This window comes from Muntiacus reevesi, chromosome 4 (genome assembly GCF_963930625.1).
Source record: "Muntiacus reevesi chromosome 4, mMunRee1.1, whole genome shotgun sequence".
Classification (NCBI taxonomy): domain Eukaryota; kingdom Metazoa; phylum Chordata; class Mammalia; order Artiodactyla; family Cervidae; genus Muntiacus; species Muntiacus reevesi.
In genome coordinates, this window is record NC_089252.1 from 47,857,169 (window position 1) to 47,874,571 (window position 17,403).

At 44.2% G+C, this 17,403-nt stretch overlaps 1 protein-coding gene and 1 non-coding gene across 5 annotated transcripts in view; one reads left to right on the top strand and one right to left on the bottom strand.

Moving 5' to 3' along the window:
- Window positions 1-17,403, top strand: part of MAPK4 (mitogen-activated protein kinase 4) — a 172,438-nt gene that overhangs the window by 115,799 nt on the left and 39,236 nt on the right. The window lies entirely within an intron of this gene.
- On the bottom strand, window positions 3,878-3,950 carry TRNAH-GUG (transfer RNA histidin (anticodon GUG)). The gene has a single exon. It is a non-coding gene; the product is annotated as a tRNA-His (tRNA).

The following is a 17,403-nucleotide window of genomic DNA, read 5'->3' on the forward strand; positions in this document are numbered from 1 at the left end:
CTCCTTCATATCTGAATGAGATCCTTGCTGGGTACAGTAATCTAGGTTGTAGGTTATTCTCTTTCATTACTTTCAGTATGTCCTGCCATTCCCTTCTGGCCTGGAGGGTTTCTATTGATAGATCAGCTGTTATCCTTATAGGAATCCCTTTGTGTGTTATTTGTTGTTTCTCCCTTGCTGCTTTTAGTATTTGTTCTTTGTGTTTGATCTTTGTTAATTTGATTAATATGTGTCTTGGGGTGTTTCGCCTTGGGTTTATCCTGTTTGGGACTCTCTGGGTTTCTTGGACTTGGGTGGCTATTTCCTTCCCCATTTTAGGGAAGTTCTCAGCTATTATCTCCTCGAGTATTTTCTCATGGCCTTTCTTTTTGTCTTCTTCTTCTGGGACTCCTATGATTCGAATGTTGGGGCGTTTCACATTGTCCCAGAGGTCCCTGAGGTTGTCCTCATTTCTTTTGATCCTTTTTTCTTTTTTCCTCTCTGCTTCATTTATTTCCACCATTTTATCTTCTACCTCACTTATCCTATCTTCTGTCTCCGTTATTCTACTCTTGGTTCCCTCCAGAGTGTTTTTGATCTCATTCATTGCATTATTCATTTTTAATTGACTCTTTTTTATTTCTTCTAGATCTTTATTAAACATTTCTTGCATCTTTTCAATCTTTGTCTCCAGGCTATTTATCTGTACCTCCATTTTGCTTTCAAGATTTTGGATCATTTTTATTATCATTATTCTAAATTCTTTTTCAGGTAGATTTCCTATCTCCTCCTCTTTTGTTTGACTTGGTGGGTTTTTTTCATGTTCCTTTACCTGTTGGGTATTTCTCTGCCTTTTCATCTTGTTTAGATTGCTGTGTCTGGAGTGGGCTTTCTGTATTCTGCAGGTCTGTGGTTCCTTTTTATTGTGGAGGTTTTACCCAGTGGGTGGGGTTAGACGATTGGCTTGTCAAGGTTTCCTGATTAGCGAAGCTTGCGTCAGTGTTCTGGTATGCAGATCTTGATTTCTTCTCTTTGGATCGCAATGGAGTGCCCAGTAATGAGTTTTGAGATGGGTCTATGTGTTAGGTGTGACCTTGGGCTGTCTGTATGTTGACGTTCAGGGCAATGTTCCTGCGTTGCTGGAGAATTTGCGTGGTATGTCGTGCTCTAAAACTTATTGGCTCTTGGGTGGTGGTTGGTTTCGGTGCAGGTATGGAGGCTTTTGTACGGTCACTTATTACTTAAAGATCCATGTAGTCAGGAGTTTTCTGGTGTTCTCAGGTTTTGGGCTTAAGTCTCCTGCTTCTGGATTTCAGTTTTATTCTTCCTGTAGTCTCAGGACTTCTCCAACTATACAGCACTGATAATAAAACTTCTATGTTAATGGTGGAAAGTTTCTCCCCCGTTAGGGATACCCAGAGAGGTTCACCGAGTTACATGGAGGAGAGGGAGGAGGGAGATAGAGATGGGCAGGAGGAGAAAGAGGGGGACTCAAGAGGAGAGAGACAGATCTAAGAAGTTGTCTGATCCCAGAGTGTTCTCCGTAGCCCAGACACCCACAAAGATTCACAGAATTGGATTGGGAAGAGAAGGGGAAAGGAGGAAATAGAGGTGTTCTGAGGTAGAAAACAGAGTCAAGATTGGGAGAGAATAATCAACACACTCGTGAATAAAAATGGGAGCTGAATATTGGATTCTTAAATGCTCACAATTTATATCATATACTGAAAAACAAAAATTAAAAATCTAGAGTAGAGGTTAGACTCTTAAAAATACTATATTAAAAACAAAAACCAAAACACACAAAAGAAATTTTAGAAATATATATGAAGTTTGGTATAAAAATAGGGCTTCTCTTCTTCTTTTTTTTTTTTTTTTTTTTTTTCCCCTTTCTTCTGTAAGGTTATAGTGGATTGAAAATGAAAATTAAGGCGTAGTAAAAGGAGTGCTAGAGGGCTTTAAAAGAAATAAGAGAAAAAGAAAAAGAAAATAGAAGAGAAGAAGAAAAAAGAACAGAAAAAAAGAAGAAAAAGAAGAAAAAGAAAAAAAAGAAAAAAGAAAGAGAAAAAAAATTGTTTTGCCTAATTAAAAAAAAATCGTAAAAATCTATGAAAGTTAAGGAGTAATGGGGGAGTAATAAGGAATTTTTAAAGGAAAATAAAAGAGAACCAAGAAAAAAGAAAAAAAAATTTTTTTTTCCTTACTTAAAAAAAAAAAGAAAAAAAAAAGAAGAAAAAAAAAAAAAAGAAAAGAAAAGAAAAAGAAAAAATATATCTAGGAATTTCTCTGGAGCTGTTGCGGTCAGTGTGGGTTCGGCTCAGCTTCAGATAGCTCCTCGTTCCAGCTTACACTTCTCGATATCTACAGGCCCTTCCGGTGTAGTCAGTCGGTGGTTTCTTCAGGGATTTTAATCTGTTGCACCGGTCCCTTCTGAAGCGGTTCCCTTTGTTTATTTGGGTTCTGTTGCTGGTCTCTTCCGCGCCTAATTTCCGCCCTGACACAGGGGGCGGAGGTGGATTCTTATTCAGGTAGCTAGTTCCGTCGCGCTGCGGGGAGGGGCTGTGCGGGGAGGGGCCGTGCGGGGAGGGGCCGGCGCTCCCGGGAGAGGCTTGCGCTCTTTTCTCGGTCTGCGCTGCTCAGGCTCCGGGCTGTTCTGTCTGAAGCGCGCGCCACGCTGCGCGCAGCTCCAGCCCTCGGGCGATTCACAAAAGCGCGGCACACAAAGCTGGGCCCGCGCTCGGGCCCCACGCCGCCCGAGCGGCCCAGGCAGCCAGGCGCCTGACGGGCGCTCTCTCCCCGGGTGCGGCGCGTCTTCTGCCCTGCGCGGTCCGAGTCTCAGTCCCCGCCGGCGCCAGTCGGGCGTGCGCGCCCTCTGCCCTCCGCGTCCCCAGCCCCAGTTCCCGCCCACGCCGGTCGGGCGCCCCCGCCCTCCGTCTCGCCGCGACCCTCCCGGCGGACTTCGGCCGCCGAGAATCTCGGTCCCTTTGTTCTGCGAACGGCCGGCAGTGTGTTCGGGCCGGTTAATTTTCTCTCTTGCTCTCCCACAGTTCAAGCTGGCAACTCACAAAAGCTCCCTCTGATTGTCCTCAGGGCGCTCAGGCCCGGATCCAGCCCCAAGTAATGCCGCCCGCTCCTCTCCGTTCCGCCCCCACTTGCTGGTTGCGGATGCGGGCGTCTGGGGTACTTTTCTGCTGGGAGTTGCTTTTAGGCTCGTAATCTGTGGGTTTTATTTATTCTATCCCTCCCAGTCAGATTCAAACTCTTGAGATTCCAACACTTCCCCCAGGCCCGCCAGTGCGAGGGTTTCCCGGTGTCTGGGAACGTCCTCTATTAAGTCCCTTCCCGGGACGGATCTCCGTCCTTAGCTCTTTTGTTTCGCTTTTTATCTTTTATATTTTGTCCTACCTCCTTTCGAAGACAATGGGCTGCTTTTCTGGGTGCCTGATGACCTCAGCTAGCGATCAGAAGTTGTTTTGTGAAGTTTGCTCTGCGTTCAGTTATTTTTTTGATGAATTTCTAGGAGAGAAAGTGGTCTCTCCGTCCTACTCCTCCGCCATCTTGGCTCCTCCCCCGCCAGGTTGACTTTCAAGGCTTCAGTCACATCACTTGGAAACCGCCTGGTCCACCATCCCTTGAGCTTGGTGGAAAACTGCACAAACAGTCCATCAGGAGTGCTGGTTCTGTTTAGGTTTAACTCTTTCACGAGAGTTAGGTGATACTGGGGCTTCCCGGGCTGCTCAGTGGGAAAGAATCTGCCTGCCAAGCAGGAAGGTGAAAGTGAAAGTGAAGTCACTGACTCTTTGCCACCCCATGGACTGTAGCCTACCAGGCTCCTCCGTCCATGGGATTCTCCAGGCAAGAATACTGGGGTGGGTTGCCATTTCCTTCTCCAGGGGATCTTCCTGACCCAGGGATTGAACCTGGGTCTCCTGCATCACAGGCAGACGCTTTACCCTCTGAGCCACCAGGGAAGCCTGCCAAGCAGGAGACATGGGTTTGATCCCTGGGTCGGGAAGATCCCCTAGAGAAGGAAGTGGCATGACACTCCAGTATTCTTTCCTGGGAAATCCCATGGACAGAGGAGCCTGTCTGGCTACAGTCCATAGGGTCGCAAAGAGTCAGACAGACTTGCAAAAAAACAACAAGGTGATACGAGCAATGATTTTAAAAAACATCTGCTTTTTATCCTGGTGTAAACTACCTCACTAGGTGTTATTTAAAGACAAGACATTGCTTTCACAGTTCAGTGAGACTGTTTGATTGAGGGCTCAGCAAATTACTGCAGTTTGTTAAGACTTGTGGTTCCAGGTCCCAAAGGAGGCAAAGAGGTACATGATGGAAAATGTATCAGCCAGCTTCCGAAGGCTGTGCACAGAGCGTTGATTAGCTGTGTTTTTGCTGGTGAAATTGCGCTGATCCACCACACCTCCTCCTCCTCTGGGCCACTCTGCATGCCTTTGATGGCTTCTTGTCTGTCTAGGCCAACATAACCCTCCTCTGCCTGCCTAGGCAGACACACAGATTCCTTTGAACCTGAACCTAGGGGGAGGAAAGTCCATTTCTGTGACTGAAATAGAGTCTTTGCTGCTGATCAAGAGAATGTCCATTTGTTGTTCTGTGTGCCTGTATTTTGCATGACTTCCACCTTGAGGATGCAGATAAGTAGGTGCAAGAAGGGAGGAAGGGCTTGCCTGGGATCCCAGAATAGGACTGGGGTCCACAGTGCAGGCACTGGGAGGGGTCCAGCCACTCCTGACATCCAGGGTTTCATGAGAAAGTGGACTCGTTGAAGGACAACTTGCTTGGAGGGGGCGGCCAGCTAGAAGTTCTTAAGCTGCTGAGAATGTTATTCTCAATCAAGTGGAGGTGAAAAGATTTATTTAAAAGGCTATGAAATATCTCATTTTAAAAGGGAAAACTATGACCTAGAGGATTAGAACAGAGATTGTTCTAGAGTTAAGTGTCTCTGAACCCGCAGACTGACCTGGAAAAGTTCATTTTGTTGGCTTTCAGAGCTTCCCTGGTTCCTACTGCACCCCTGCCTCCAAGAGCAGAGTCTTCATTCTGTCCCTAGGCCTCCTGGGTCCTTCTCTACCCACTGCCAGAACCCTACACCCAGGGAAGCAACCCCACTTAGCTCCAGTGGTGATATTATAAACCTTTAATAACTGGCCTGACCCAGGCACCAACCAATTCGAAAGGAAGCTGGCAGAGTCCTGGAGGTGCCCTGCTTGCCAGAAGTTGATCCTTTATTGCGCGATCGTAGGGATGTCTGGGAGTATCTGGGAATGAGGCCAAGGTGATGAGCGAGGGAACGGGGCTTGGAGCAGTCTACTTCCCAACCAGTCTGCAAGTACTTCATTGCTCTGACAGCTGGCCTGACTGTACCAGTGCATACCAGCCATCCTTTTCTGCCTTCCTCTGAATGTCAAAGTTCACTCTTCCCATACACCTGTGGGTCCGGTTCTCCACTGGGGGTGAATGGTTGATTAAATAGCACAAAGAGATCACCACCTCCCTCCTTACTGTCAACACCAGCCTACTCACTCACCTACTCACAATTAGAGCTGCCATCTCCTATGGTGAGCTCCAAAGCTCCAGATGAATTCAAGAAGCAGGAAGTCAGCCTTCTTGCTAGGAATGCTAGAGAGTGGCTAGTATTTTATGTAGTTCAGGCTTGCTGGTGACATATTCTTTTATCTAGAAAGTGTCTTTATTTTATTCTCATTTAAAAAGTTTATTTTCCCAGGACAGAAAGCTCTGAATCTATATTTTTCTCCTTCAGGACTTAAAAATGTCCATGCTTTATTTTCTATCTCTAACGTTTCTCGAGAGAATGTCTTCATATGGATCATTTTTCCTGTGTATGTAATGTCTTTCTCTAACTGCTTTCAAGATTCTTTCTTGATCTTTAACTTCCAGAAGCTTGATTGTGATGTGCCCAGGTATGGTTTTCTTTGTACTTATCCCATTTAGATAATTCATTGAGCTTCTCAGATATATGTATTTTCCCCCACCATATTTGGGATGTTTTCAGCAATCATTTTTTCCAGTCCCCATTTTCTCTTCTCCTTCCAGGCTCTGATAATGTGTATGTTACTCAGCTTGATATGTCGCAAAAGACTGTCTTCCAATCTTTTTCTTTTTCTGAATGGATAATTTCTACAGTTCTGTCTTCAACTTCCTTGACCTTTCCTTCTGCCATCTTAATTTGCTGTTAAGCTCATTGGATGAAGTTTTCATTTTGGGTACTGTACTTAACTGGAATTTCTATTTGGTTCTTTTTCATAGTTTCCACTTATATACTGAGATTTCCCCATCTTTTTACTCACTGGGATCATATTTTTCTTTACGTCCTTGAACATATGAAAACTGCTTTAAAGCCTTTACTAATTTGAACATCTGGGACATCTCGGCATCTGTTTCCTATTGACTTTGTTTTCCTTGAATTTGGGTCACTTTTCCTGCTCCTCCGCATTTCTGGTACTTTTTGGTTGGTTGTGGATATTACAGTTGAAACCCTGAAAGAAGCTTGAATTATATTGTCTTCTTTTAATGAGTGTTGAATTTTGTTCTGATGGGGAGTTAATTCACCCATAGTAAATTACAGGATCCTTGATCCTGTTTAAGCTTGATTTCATGCTTCAACAGGGCAGGCCTAGAGTGAACCTGACTCCAGAGCGTGATCCTTACTCCTGTGGTATGACCTTGCTGTTATCTCACTTTAATGTCTGGAATGTGAATAAGGAGTTTCCCCTTCTGGCTAGGTCGAAACTCCTACATGTCCAGGGTTTCTGCAACCTCTACTATCCGCGTTCTGCTGTAAGTTCCAAAGTAACTACTCTTTGCTAGATCTCACCCTGTGTATGTGCAGACCAGCCTTCAGCCAGAGGTCTGGGGGGGATTTCCCCCCACCTACAAACTCCTGAGCGCCTACCGCATGAAGCTCCTTCCTCTCCAGTATCCCGCCCCACGGGCTCCAGTGCTTCTGCAGCCGCAGACCCCAGCCTCTAACTCCTCAACTCAGCAGGACAGCCGTGCTCTGCTCCATCCCAGCTTCCTGTGCGGTGGTTCGGAAATCTAAGCAGGCAGAGCGACAGGTGAACACGAAGCTCACCTGATGTGTTCCTTTCCCTTCTCTCAAGGATCATGTACAGCCTCTTCAGTTCAGTCGCTCAGTCGTGTCCGGCTCTCTGTGACCCCATGGACTGCAGCACGCCAGGCCTCCCTGTCCATCACTAACTCCCAGAGTTTACTCAAACTCATGTCCATTGAGTCAGTGGTGCCATCCAACCATCTCATCCTCTGTTGTCCCCTTCTCCTCCCGCCTTCAATCTTTCCTAGCATCAGGGTCTTTTCAAATGAGTCAGCTCTTTGAATCAGGTGGCCAAAGTATTGGAGTTTGAGTTTCAGCATCAGTCCTTCCAATGAACACTCAGGACTGATGTCCTTTAGGTTGGATCTGTTTGCAGTCCAAGGGACTCTATTGTTGAATCCCTAAAAACTGCTGTGTATATTTGTTTTGTTTTATACTTGATTTCAGCAGGAGGGCAAATCCAGCACTGGTTACTCCATCATGATCAGAAATGGCCAGCCCTAACATTTCATGATGTACAGATCTGCGTGGCTGAGAATCTTTTCATGCTAGCACACAAGCACCTTGAAGGAAGTGTTGATGACTTATCTCTACATCCCTGTAGCATGTTTAATGAATATTATTAAATGGAATGAAATGAGAGTCTGGGAGTAAGTGTTGAATAACGTGTTCCTCCTTCGTTTATGCCTAGGAGATGTGCTGGGAAGGGAACTCTCTTCAGATAGCATCTTCCATCCCTTCAGTCTTGGTGGGAAGGATCCCAGTTGTTCCAGTACTGGCTCCAATCTACTTAGGGACTCCAAGGTTATAAATGTCTCAGGAACATGACACACTGCCTTATTCTATAGGCAGATATTCCTATGTTGATACTGAAGAAGATGGATTAGAAAATTGGATCAAATCCTTTTTCATTTTCTCCTGAAATGTGATTTCTTCCTTCATCCTTTACTGTGGTAGTCTGTTGAGGAGACAGCAGTATCGAAACAGAAGACTCAAGGGGAGCATCAGATTGCTATGTTTATCCTTACTTTCATGGGTAGCTTCTCAGTCAGTACCATACTTGGAGCTGGGAGAGAACAACCTTTACCTGTAGCCTCATTTGCTCCCACCCCCATCATCTTTTGCCGTAACATCACTGACTTCTCATCATTTTCTGGAAAATACCTGGTGATAGATCTAGTCCCCCACACTGTCCCCTCTGCTCCCACATATACCCCTACTTACCCCCGCAAACTCCACTCAAAAGCCCCACTTCTGTAAAGCTTCACCTGCTCTCCAGGGAGAGTTAATTACGCCTTCCTCTGGTTGTCCTTAGCAGTTATCTCCATGCTATTGTGATTATTTATCTTATACATTTATGATGATGCCTCTACCCCAATAGATAGTAGGGTCCTTAGTAAAACAGTATGTATCTCATTCATCATATGAAGACGCTGAGGCACAGACAGTAACTCGTGCCAGTTCCCCCAGCTAGTAAATGGCAGAGTTGGGTTTCAAAGTTTCAAAGCCTAATAGAATAACCACCTCATAGTGCCTTCAGAGGTCATGCTTTATCCACTGAGCATACTGCCTTGTTGGCTATTTACAGTGTTTCTAGAGGTCACATATTCTGACTGTCCTTTCACTGACCGACCTACTTGTCACACCCTTTCCTAAAATCTTCCAGAACAGATACCTTGTGAAGTCAGTGGGAGCGTGACATCTCTGCTCCATAAATGACTCTCCATTCACGTTGTTGGTATTTTGTTGTTGTTCAGTCGCTCAGTTGTGTCTGACTCTCTGTGACCCCATGGACTGCAGCACACCACATTTCCCTGTCCTTCACCATCTCCTGGAATGGGCTCAAATTCATGTCCATTGAGTCAGTGATACCATCCAACCATCTCGTCCTCTGTCATCCCCTTCTCCTCCCACCTTCAATCTTGCCCAGCATCAGGGTCTTTTCCCATGAGTCAGCTCTTCACATCAGATGGCCAAAGTACTGGAGCTTCAGCATCAGTCCTTCCAATGAATATTCAGTGTTTATTTCCTTTAGCATTGACTGGTTTGATCTCCTTGCAGTCCAAGGGACTCTCAAGAGTCTTCTCCAACACCACAGTTCGAAAGCATCAATTCTTTGGTGCTCAGCCGCCTTTATGGTCCAGCTCTAACATCCGTACATGACTACTGGAAAACCATAGCTTTGACTAGACAGACCTTTGTCGACAAAGTAATATCTCTGCTTTTTAATATGCTGTCTAGGTTGGTCATAGCTTTTCTTTCAAGGAGCAAGTGTCTTTTAATTTCACGGCTGCAGTCACCATCTGCAGTGATTTTGGAGCCAAATAAATAAAGTCTGTCATTGTTTCCATTGTCTCCCCATCTATTTCCCATGAAGTGATGGGACTGGATGCCATGATCTTAGTTTTTTGAATGTTGAGCTTTAAGCCAACTTTTTCACTCTCCTCTTTCACCTTCACCAAGAGGCTCCTTAGCTCCTCTTCTCTTTCTGCCATAAGGGTGGTGTCATCTGCATATCTGAGGTTATTGAAATTTCTCCCAGCAATCTTGATTCCAGCTTGTGCTTCCTCCAGCCTGGCATTTTGCATGATGTACTCTGCATATAAGCTAAATAAACAGGGTAACAACATACAGCCTTGACATACTCCCTTCCCAGTTTTGAACCAGTCCATTGCTCCATGTCTGGTTCTAACTGTTGCTTCTTGACCTGCATACAGGTTTCTCAGGAGGCAGGTAAGATGGCTTGGTATCCCCATCTCTTTAAGAATTGTCCACCATTTGTTGTGATCCACACAGTTAAGGCTTTAGAGTAGTCAGCGAAGCAGAAGTAGTTGTGCTGATATTTTGCAGGGCAGCCATGTCACCCTATCGGCTCATATTGAGGTTGTAGCCAACTAACTTCTGTTAAGTTTGGTATCCCCTATTCAGGTCCATGGGCTTCCCTGGTGGCTTAGAGGATAAAGCATCTGCCTGCAATGTGGGAAACCTGGGTTTGATCCCTGGGTGGGGAAGATCCCCTGGAGAGGGAAATGGCAACCCCCTCTAGTACTCTTGCCTGGAAAATCCCATGGATGGAGGAGCCTGGTAGGCTACAGTCCATGGGTTCGCAAAGAGTTGGACACGACTGTCTATTTGTTTGTTTATTCACATTCATATCGTTGATTTTTAGCCCAAGTACCAAACTTTACCCTTCTACCTGATAAGTCTCACCTTCCTGGCTTCTGGCAAATATTCCAGCCTGACAAGATCTTTTGGCTCTTTGCTTTATCACGTAATCTTATCCCATACAGTTTCATAATTCACAAGCCTATTTTCTATGACTTCACCCATATCACCATTTTAAAATGTGTGAAGAGATTAGGTGAAAGGCTTAGTCTCATGGCCACCAGCTACTTCCTTCCAGGGTGACACTGACCCTAATTCAGAATTCTTTGGGTTTAGTTGTCCAACCAGTTGTGAATTTACATAATTTTATAGTGATCTGACCAATGTTTCTTCATCGTCCACAAAGATGTCCTAAGAGATTGAGCTAAATGCTTTATTGAGATTCAGGGACATCGTCTATAGTATCCTCTCATTCTACCTCAGTACAATTTAAAATTCATCCCAAAGTAAAAAATCCCAATTCAACCTGCATAGCCAACTATGATTCCTAGATACATGGAACTCAGATCTTGGCAAATACTACCTCTTTACTTAAAGAAAACCCGAGACATGAAAATTTAAACTTAACAAATTCATGTTGGAGGGTAAGGCATGGTTAAGTACACTATGTTCATCCATTAAATAGAAAGATATACAGCCATTTTCAATGGTGACTTTGAAGCGTTTAGAATAATGTAGAAACTGTATATGTAATAAGGATTAAGGTTTAAAAAGGAAGATACAGAATTGGATGGATGGTATGATCATAACAGTTTAAAGCAAGGAGAGAAGAGAAGAATGATATATAAAAAACAGACGAGAAGGAAAAACTCCAAAATGCTAATGACTGGACTATACATGGTGTGTTTTTTTTTTTTTCCAGTCATTCCAAAAGTACAGTGTAAACATGCACACTTTTTAAAAATATTTATTTGTGGCTGTGCTGGGTCTTCGTTGCTCCAGTTGCAGTGAGCAGGGTGGAGAAGGAAATGGCAACCCACTCCAGTATTCTTGCCTGAAGAATCCCAGGGACAGAGGAGCCAGTGGGCTGCCACCTATGGGGTTGCAGAGAGTCGGACACAACTGAAGTGATGACTTAGCAGCAGCAGTGAGCAGGGGCTCACTGCAACAGTGAGAGCTGCGGCATGCGGGCTTCTCACCGCAGTGGCTTCTCTCGTCGTGGAGCATGGGGTCTAGCTCCTGCGGGCCTCCGTAAGTGTGCAAGGGCTAGGCAGGTGTGGCTACCAGGCTCTAAAGCACAGGCTTAAGGCTGTGGCACACGAGCTTCGTTGCTCTGCAGCACGTGGGATCTTCCCGGACCAGGGATCGAACCTGTGTCTCCTGCATTGGCAGACAGATTCTTTACCACTGAGTCACCAGGAAAGCCTGAACATGCATAATTTTGTCCCAGTGATCTCTTCCTGTAGGAAGCTGGGGAAGTTTGTTTGCTGGGTGGGAAGGTAGTAAGCTTGCAAGAACATGTTTATTGCAAAAGAGGTAAACTCAGATCATGTGGCCTCTAAGAGCTCCGGCCCAGGAGACTGAAGATGCTGGCCCTCGGCTGCATTCTGCCTGGAGGTGCCTGTGCTGGCGAGTGTGTGAATATTACCTCCCCACCCAGGGTGGCAGCTGTGCCCTGCCCACTGCCTCCGTGGGAACACGGGACAGGCTCTCCTGGGTGTGCTATCCCCTGGGAAGCAGGACCATCCCCCCTCAGAGGCAGGGTGGCCAGATGCTCACTGCTGCCGTGGAACCCTGAGCAAGTTACTTCACCTTCTTCACAAGCCTCTGACGGCTGGCTCCATCCTCTCATGATAGATTCTACTTCTCAGGGCTGTGTGAGAGTCGAGAAGATGATGTCTGTAATGTGTGCGTCAGCTGTCTCGGAAGGACTCAGTGAACAGTAGCTCCTTTTTTTTTTTTTTTTTTTTTTTTTTTACTATGATCATGAATCACCATTGGAGGGAATTCTGATACTTGAAATTTGACCACTAATGATGCCAAAACTCAGCCTCTGTACACCAGTGCCGAATCGATTCTCAAAAGTTTTGGGTGAAGTAGAAAAGTTTTATTGACATGGCAGGCTCACACTCTCAAATCTGTGTGTCCCAAGCTGGGGGGATTTGGTGAGGAGTTTTATAGCAGTGGTTGGGGTCAGGGGAGGTTGCTAATAAGCATCAGAGTTTGTGTGGGGTCTGGCTCAGATGGTAAAGAATCCACCTGCAATGAGAGAGACCTGGGTTGGGAAGATCCCCTGCAGAAGGGAACGGCCACCCACTCCAGTATTCTTGCCTGGAGAATTCCATGGACAGAGGAGCCTGGCAGGCTACAGTCCATGGGGTCGCAAAGAGTCAGACAGGACTGAGCAATTTTCACTTTCACTGCATTTCTTTAATCTGACCTCAGGTGGTCTCCTGATAAGCGTCTCTGGTTCTTGAGGTTATCAAACTGTGACCTTCTTTCTGGAATGAAGAATGCTTCATCAAGTTAACATCTTCCATTTGTTGGAAGTTTCAGTTCTGTAGACGAGTTCAAAGATATCGCGTGTATCCTTTGAGGCAGAACCAGGCCCCTGCCCAAGCCTGCACTATATTGTTTCTTCACTGCAACTCTCTTGCCTCTACATCCCCTCCCATCCCTATTAGTAACTCTTTGAACCTGCCCTTTAGGACTCAAACACAGTCATGGAGGCGGAAGCCTATTTCCTACAAATAAGAAATGGGGGACACAGAATGGCTTCCACGCCCAGGAGCCCCACAGGGTCCTGCTCAGTTTCACTAACAGTAAATTTTATTGAGACAGTTGACCATGTTTTATTTTCTCTTCTAAGATGCAAATGGAAGGAGTGAAGAGGAAAAGTTCAGAAAGCCTTTATTTGAATGCACTTGTCAAAATGGATGGATTAGGAAGCAGTGCACTGGGGGAAGTGTATTTAACCCAAAGAGGGACCAGAATAGGGAGCTGCCTGCCTTAGTTTCAACACTTTGGCCATTTAGCCAAAGTGATTCTAGTACAGAGGTTATACACTGAGTGATATTCAAAATACTTCATTGCTCACGTTTGGGACCAACCAATCAAAACAGATGTTGGTAATGACCAATCAGCATGGATCCTGGTTGCTATGAGCACCCAAACCCCTACCTCTGCATACCTCACCCTACAAAGCCTGGAGAGCAGGCCTGGCCTCCCCAGAGAGGCTAATTTAGATGAGCAGCAGCTCCACATCTGGGCACGCAGAGCAGTAATCGAGCGCCAAGCCCTGGTCCCAGAGCTGCCCTGTGCTCTTATTCCTGCTTCCTTCTCTTGTCCATGACCTCATGCTTGCCCTCTGCTCTCCACCACACCTCTGACAGCAGGCATGGAGGAGCTGTTCCTTAGTCTCCCTGCTGGGCCATGCTGGCCCCTCCTGTGTCCCCAGATGACCTGGACGGCAGGTTTTCAAGATGTCAGGGCCTCTGGAGTATGGCCATGAAGATGTTCTTCTGTGTTGCACCTTCTACACAGAACTGCCGCCCTCTGCAGAAACCATGCATTCTCCTGGAGGTGATCTCAGTTAAACAGTTGTGATCTGCAGGACTCATCTTCTTGGAGATGAATATTTCCCATTTTACATCCCTACACTGTTTATTTTGGAATTGGAGCCACAGTTCCCTGTGTAAGAGAGCAAGCCCAGAGTGACCATCCCGGCCTGGCTTCACAGGCCAGCACCCTGGAAGGAGGTTGTCTGTAGATTATGTGATGAAGGCAGAGGAGTCTGAAGCCAGAAGACTAAGCTTGTAAGTCTGGTTGTCTTGGCTTTTTATGTGAGCTCTGTTCTGTGGTCACCAGCTGCCCTCAACCCTGACCCCAACCAATTTGCATATGGTGGGTGGGTCAGACGCTAATGAGAGTGTAAACAGGTGATGGCTACTATAGCTAAGGGACCAATATCGTCATTTCAAACCTGAAGATTTTACTGCAGTTCACAATAGTGCATCCTGGAAATTCTTTCCCATCCTTGATAACTCTGGATCCTCCCACCAACCCTCTGAGCAAGGCAGGTCACATTACTTACTGTTCTCACTTGACAGCTGAGGACTAGGGAGCCCCAGGGGTTGAGAGGTTCATCTAAGACCCACTGCTAATAAGTAGCAGAGGTGGACCAGGCCTGCCTCTAGGGACCCGGAGCAGCTGATGCAACTGGGCTCAGCTTCAGAACTCGAGAACTCCCCTGCTGCCTTCCATGATGAGGGAAGAGTCATAAAACAGGGGGCACTTGATTCTGCTTTCCCAAGGGGACACGAGACAAACAGAACAGTTCTGTGACCTTCCCCACACCCCATGGTGAGCAGAGAGGGAACCAAGACAGGAACTGATGGTCCATGTGTCCTCGGCCCGCCCTCCTCTCTGCAGGTCTCTTCCCACGTCCCTCCTGCTGTCCCCAGCACTCCCACAGGCCTCCTCCTTCCATCTCTCCCCACTGGACACTTACTGAGGCCCAGGGTCTGCTTCTTGGGAACACAGGCTCCCACCAAGGGACCAGAGCTTGGTACCCCAGCATTCAGCCAGCTGGAAAAGTGCTACCAGCTAGCGTATCCCTTTTTCAGTAGGATACTGGCTTATATTTGCCTTTAAACTCTTTTAAAAACAGTTCAGCTGAAATAAACAATTCACCCATTTAAAGTGTACAATCCAATGGCTTTAGCATATTCAGAGTCATGCATGTAGTACCAGAATCAATTTTAAAACTTCTTCAAACATATTCCAAAGAGATCTCACCCACCTTAGTCACCATCCCCCAAAGTCTCCATACCTCCCCACCATCCTAGGCAAGCAAGAAATTTTCTTTATAGATTTGCTTATTCTGGGCATTTCACATAAATAGAATTGTGCAATATGTGATTCTTTGTGACTGACTTCTTTTATTTAGTGTTTTCAAGATTCATCCATGTGGTGGAAGATTTTAGTACTTCCTTTCTTTTTACTGCTAAATAACATTCCACTGTATGTACAACATTTTGCTTATCTATTCCTTAGCTGATGGATATGTCAGCTGTTTCCACTTCGGGGTGTTTTGATTAATGCTGCTATGAACGTTCATGTACAAGTTTTGAGTTTTGAATTACAGAGGTTTTCATTTCTCTTGGATTATATACATAGGAGTTGAATTATTGAGTCATATGGTACCATTGGAGGAATTACTAGGATGTTTTCCAAAATGGCAGCACTGTTTTACTTTCTCACCAGCAATGTATGAGGGTTCAGTTTCTCTAAATATTCACACACTTGAGATTTTGTTTTTATTCTAGCCATCCTAGTGGGTGTGAAGTGGCATGTCATTGTGGTTTTGGTTTCCATTTCCCTGATGTCTAATGATGTTGAGTATCTTTTCATGTTTATCGTTCATTTGTGTATCTTCTTTGAGGGACTGTCTATTCATATCCTCTGCCCATCCATTTTAAAATTTTTATAGAATTGTACACATTCTTTACATATTCTAGATGCAAATCTCTTATCATATAAACAGTTTGCAAAAAAAAAAATTTTCTTCCATTCTTTGGGTTATTCTTTTACTGTCTTGGTGTTACTCTTTGAAACCAAAAGTGTTTCTTTTTGATGATATCCAGTTGATGTACTTTTTCTTTTCTTGCTCTTGCTTTTGGTGTCAAAACTAAGAAACCATTGCCTAATCCAAGTTCATGAAGATTTAACCCATCATTGGTCAAAGTTTATAGTTTTAATTCTTACATATGGGTCTTTGATGCATTTTGAGTTAACTTTTATATAAGATGTGAGATTTTTGTCATAAGTTTTGAAATCAGGAGTGTGAGTCTGACAACATTGTTCTTTTTCAAGATTGTTTTGTCTATTTAGGTCATAAAAAAGGACACATTCTGTAATAAGGATGAATCTTGAAACTGTTAATGCTAAGTGAAAGCAGTCAGTTACAAAAGGCCACATACTGTATGAATCCATTTATATGAAATATACAAAATATAAGCAAATTCATAGAGACAGAAAATATATTTGTAATGTTAGGGGCTAGAGGTTGGGGAAAAATGGAGTGTGACTTCCAATAAGAATGAAGTTTTATGTTGGGGTGACAAAAACATTCTGGAATTAGGTAGTAATGATGCTTGTATAACCTTGCCAATGTACTGAAAACCATTGGATTCTTAAATAGTGAATTTTATGATATGTGAATTATATCTCAAAAAATTAAGAAACAGATCATTTGAATATCACTGTATCTAATTAAGAAATTAAATTTGTAGTTAAAAACTACCCCACAAAGAAAACCCCAGGCCCAAATAGCTTCATAGGTAAATGTTACCAAGTATTTAAGGAAGTAAGTACCAATTCTATAAGCTCTTTCAAAATATTGAAGAGAATGGACTACTTCTCAGTTCATTCTAAGCAATACCGTGAAGCAAAACCTGACAAAACCATTACAGGAAAACAACAGATTAATATTTCCCATTAACACTGATATAAAATTTCTAAACAAAACTAGCAAATTGAATTTAGCAACATATAAAAAGGAAAATGCACATCAGTCAAGTATGTTTTATCTCAGGAATGCAAGTTTGGCTTAATATTTGAAAATCAATGTTATAACCATTTTGGAAAATGATTTGCAGTTTCTTTAAAAGTTAAACTTACATCTACCATGATTCAGACATTGCACTTCTATATATTTACCCAAGAGAAATGAAAGCATATGTGCATACAAAGATTTGTGTATAAATTTTATAGCAGCTTTCTTTTCACAGAGAAAAACTAGAAGCCACCCAGATCCATCAACATCCATGTGAACAAACTAGGTCCTACTCAGCCTTCATAGAGTAACCAGAGGGGGCTGCACTGCTGGGATTCATTGGATACCTTCTACAGAAGGCCACTTCTCCAAGGTCGGGAAAGGTACCACCCTACCAGATATATAAAAATAAACAATAAAAACCAGCAATTTAGGTGAAATTAGGCAGAAGAGCAACATGTTCCACATTAAGAAATAAAATTTTTAAAAGCCCAGAAAAATAACCAAGTGAAGTAGAGATACACAATCTACCCAAGAAGGAGTTCAGGGTAAGGATTGTAAAGATGATCAAAGAACTCAGGAGAAGTGATGCACAGAGGAAGAAATTAGAAGATTTAAACAAAAAGAGTTAGAAAATATAAAGAACAAACAGAGATGAAGAATATAG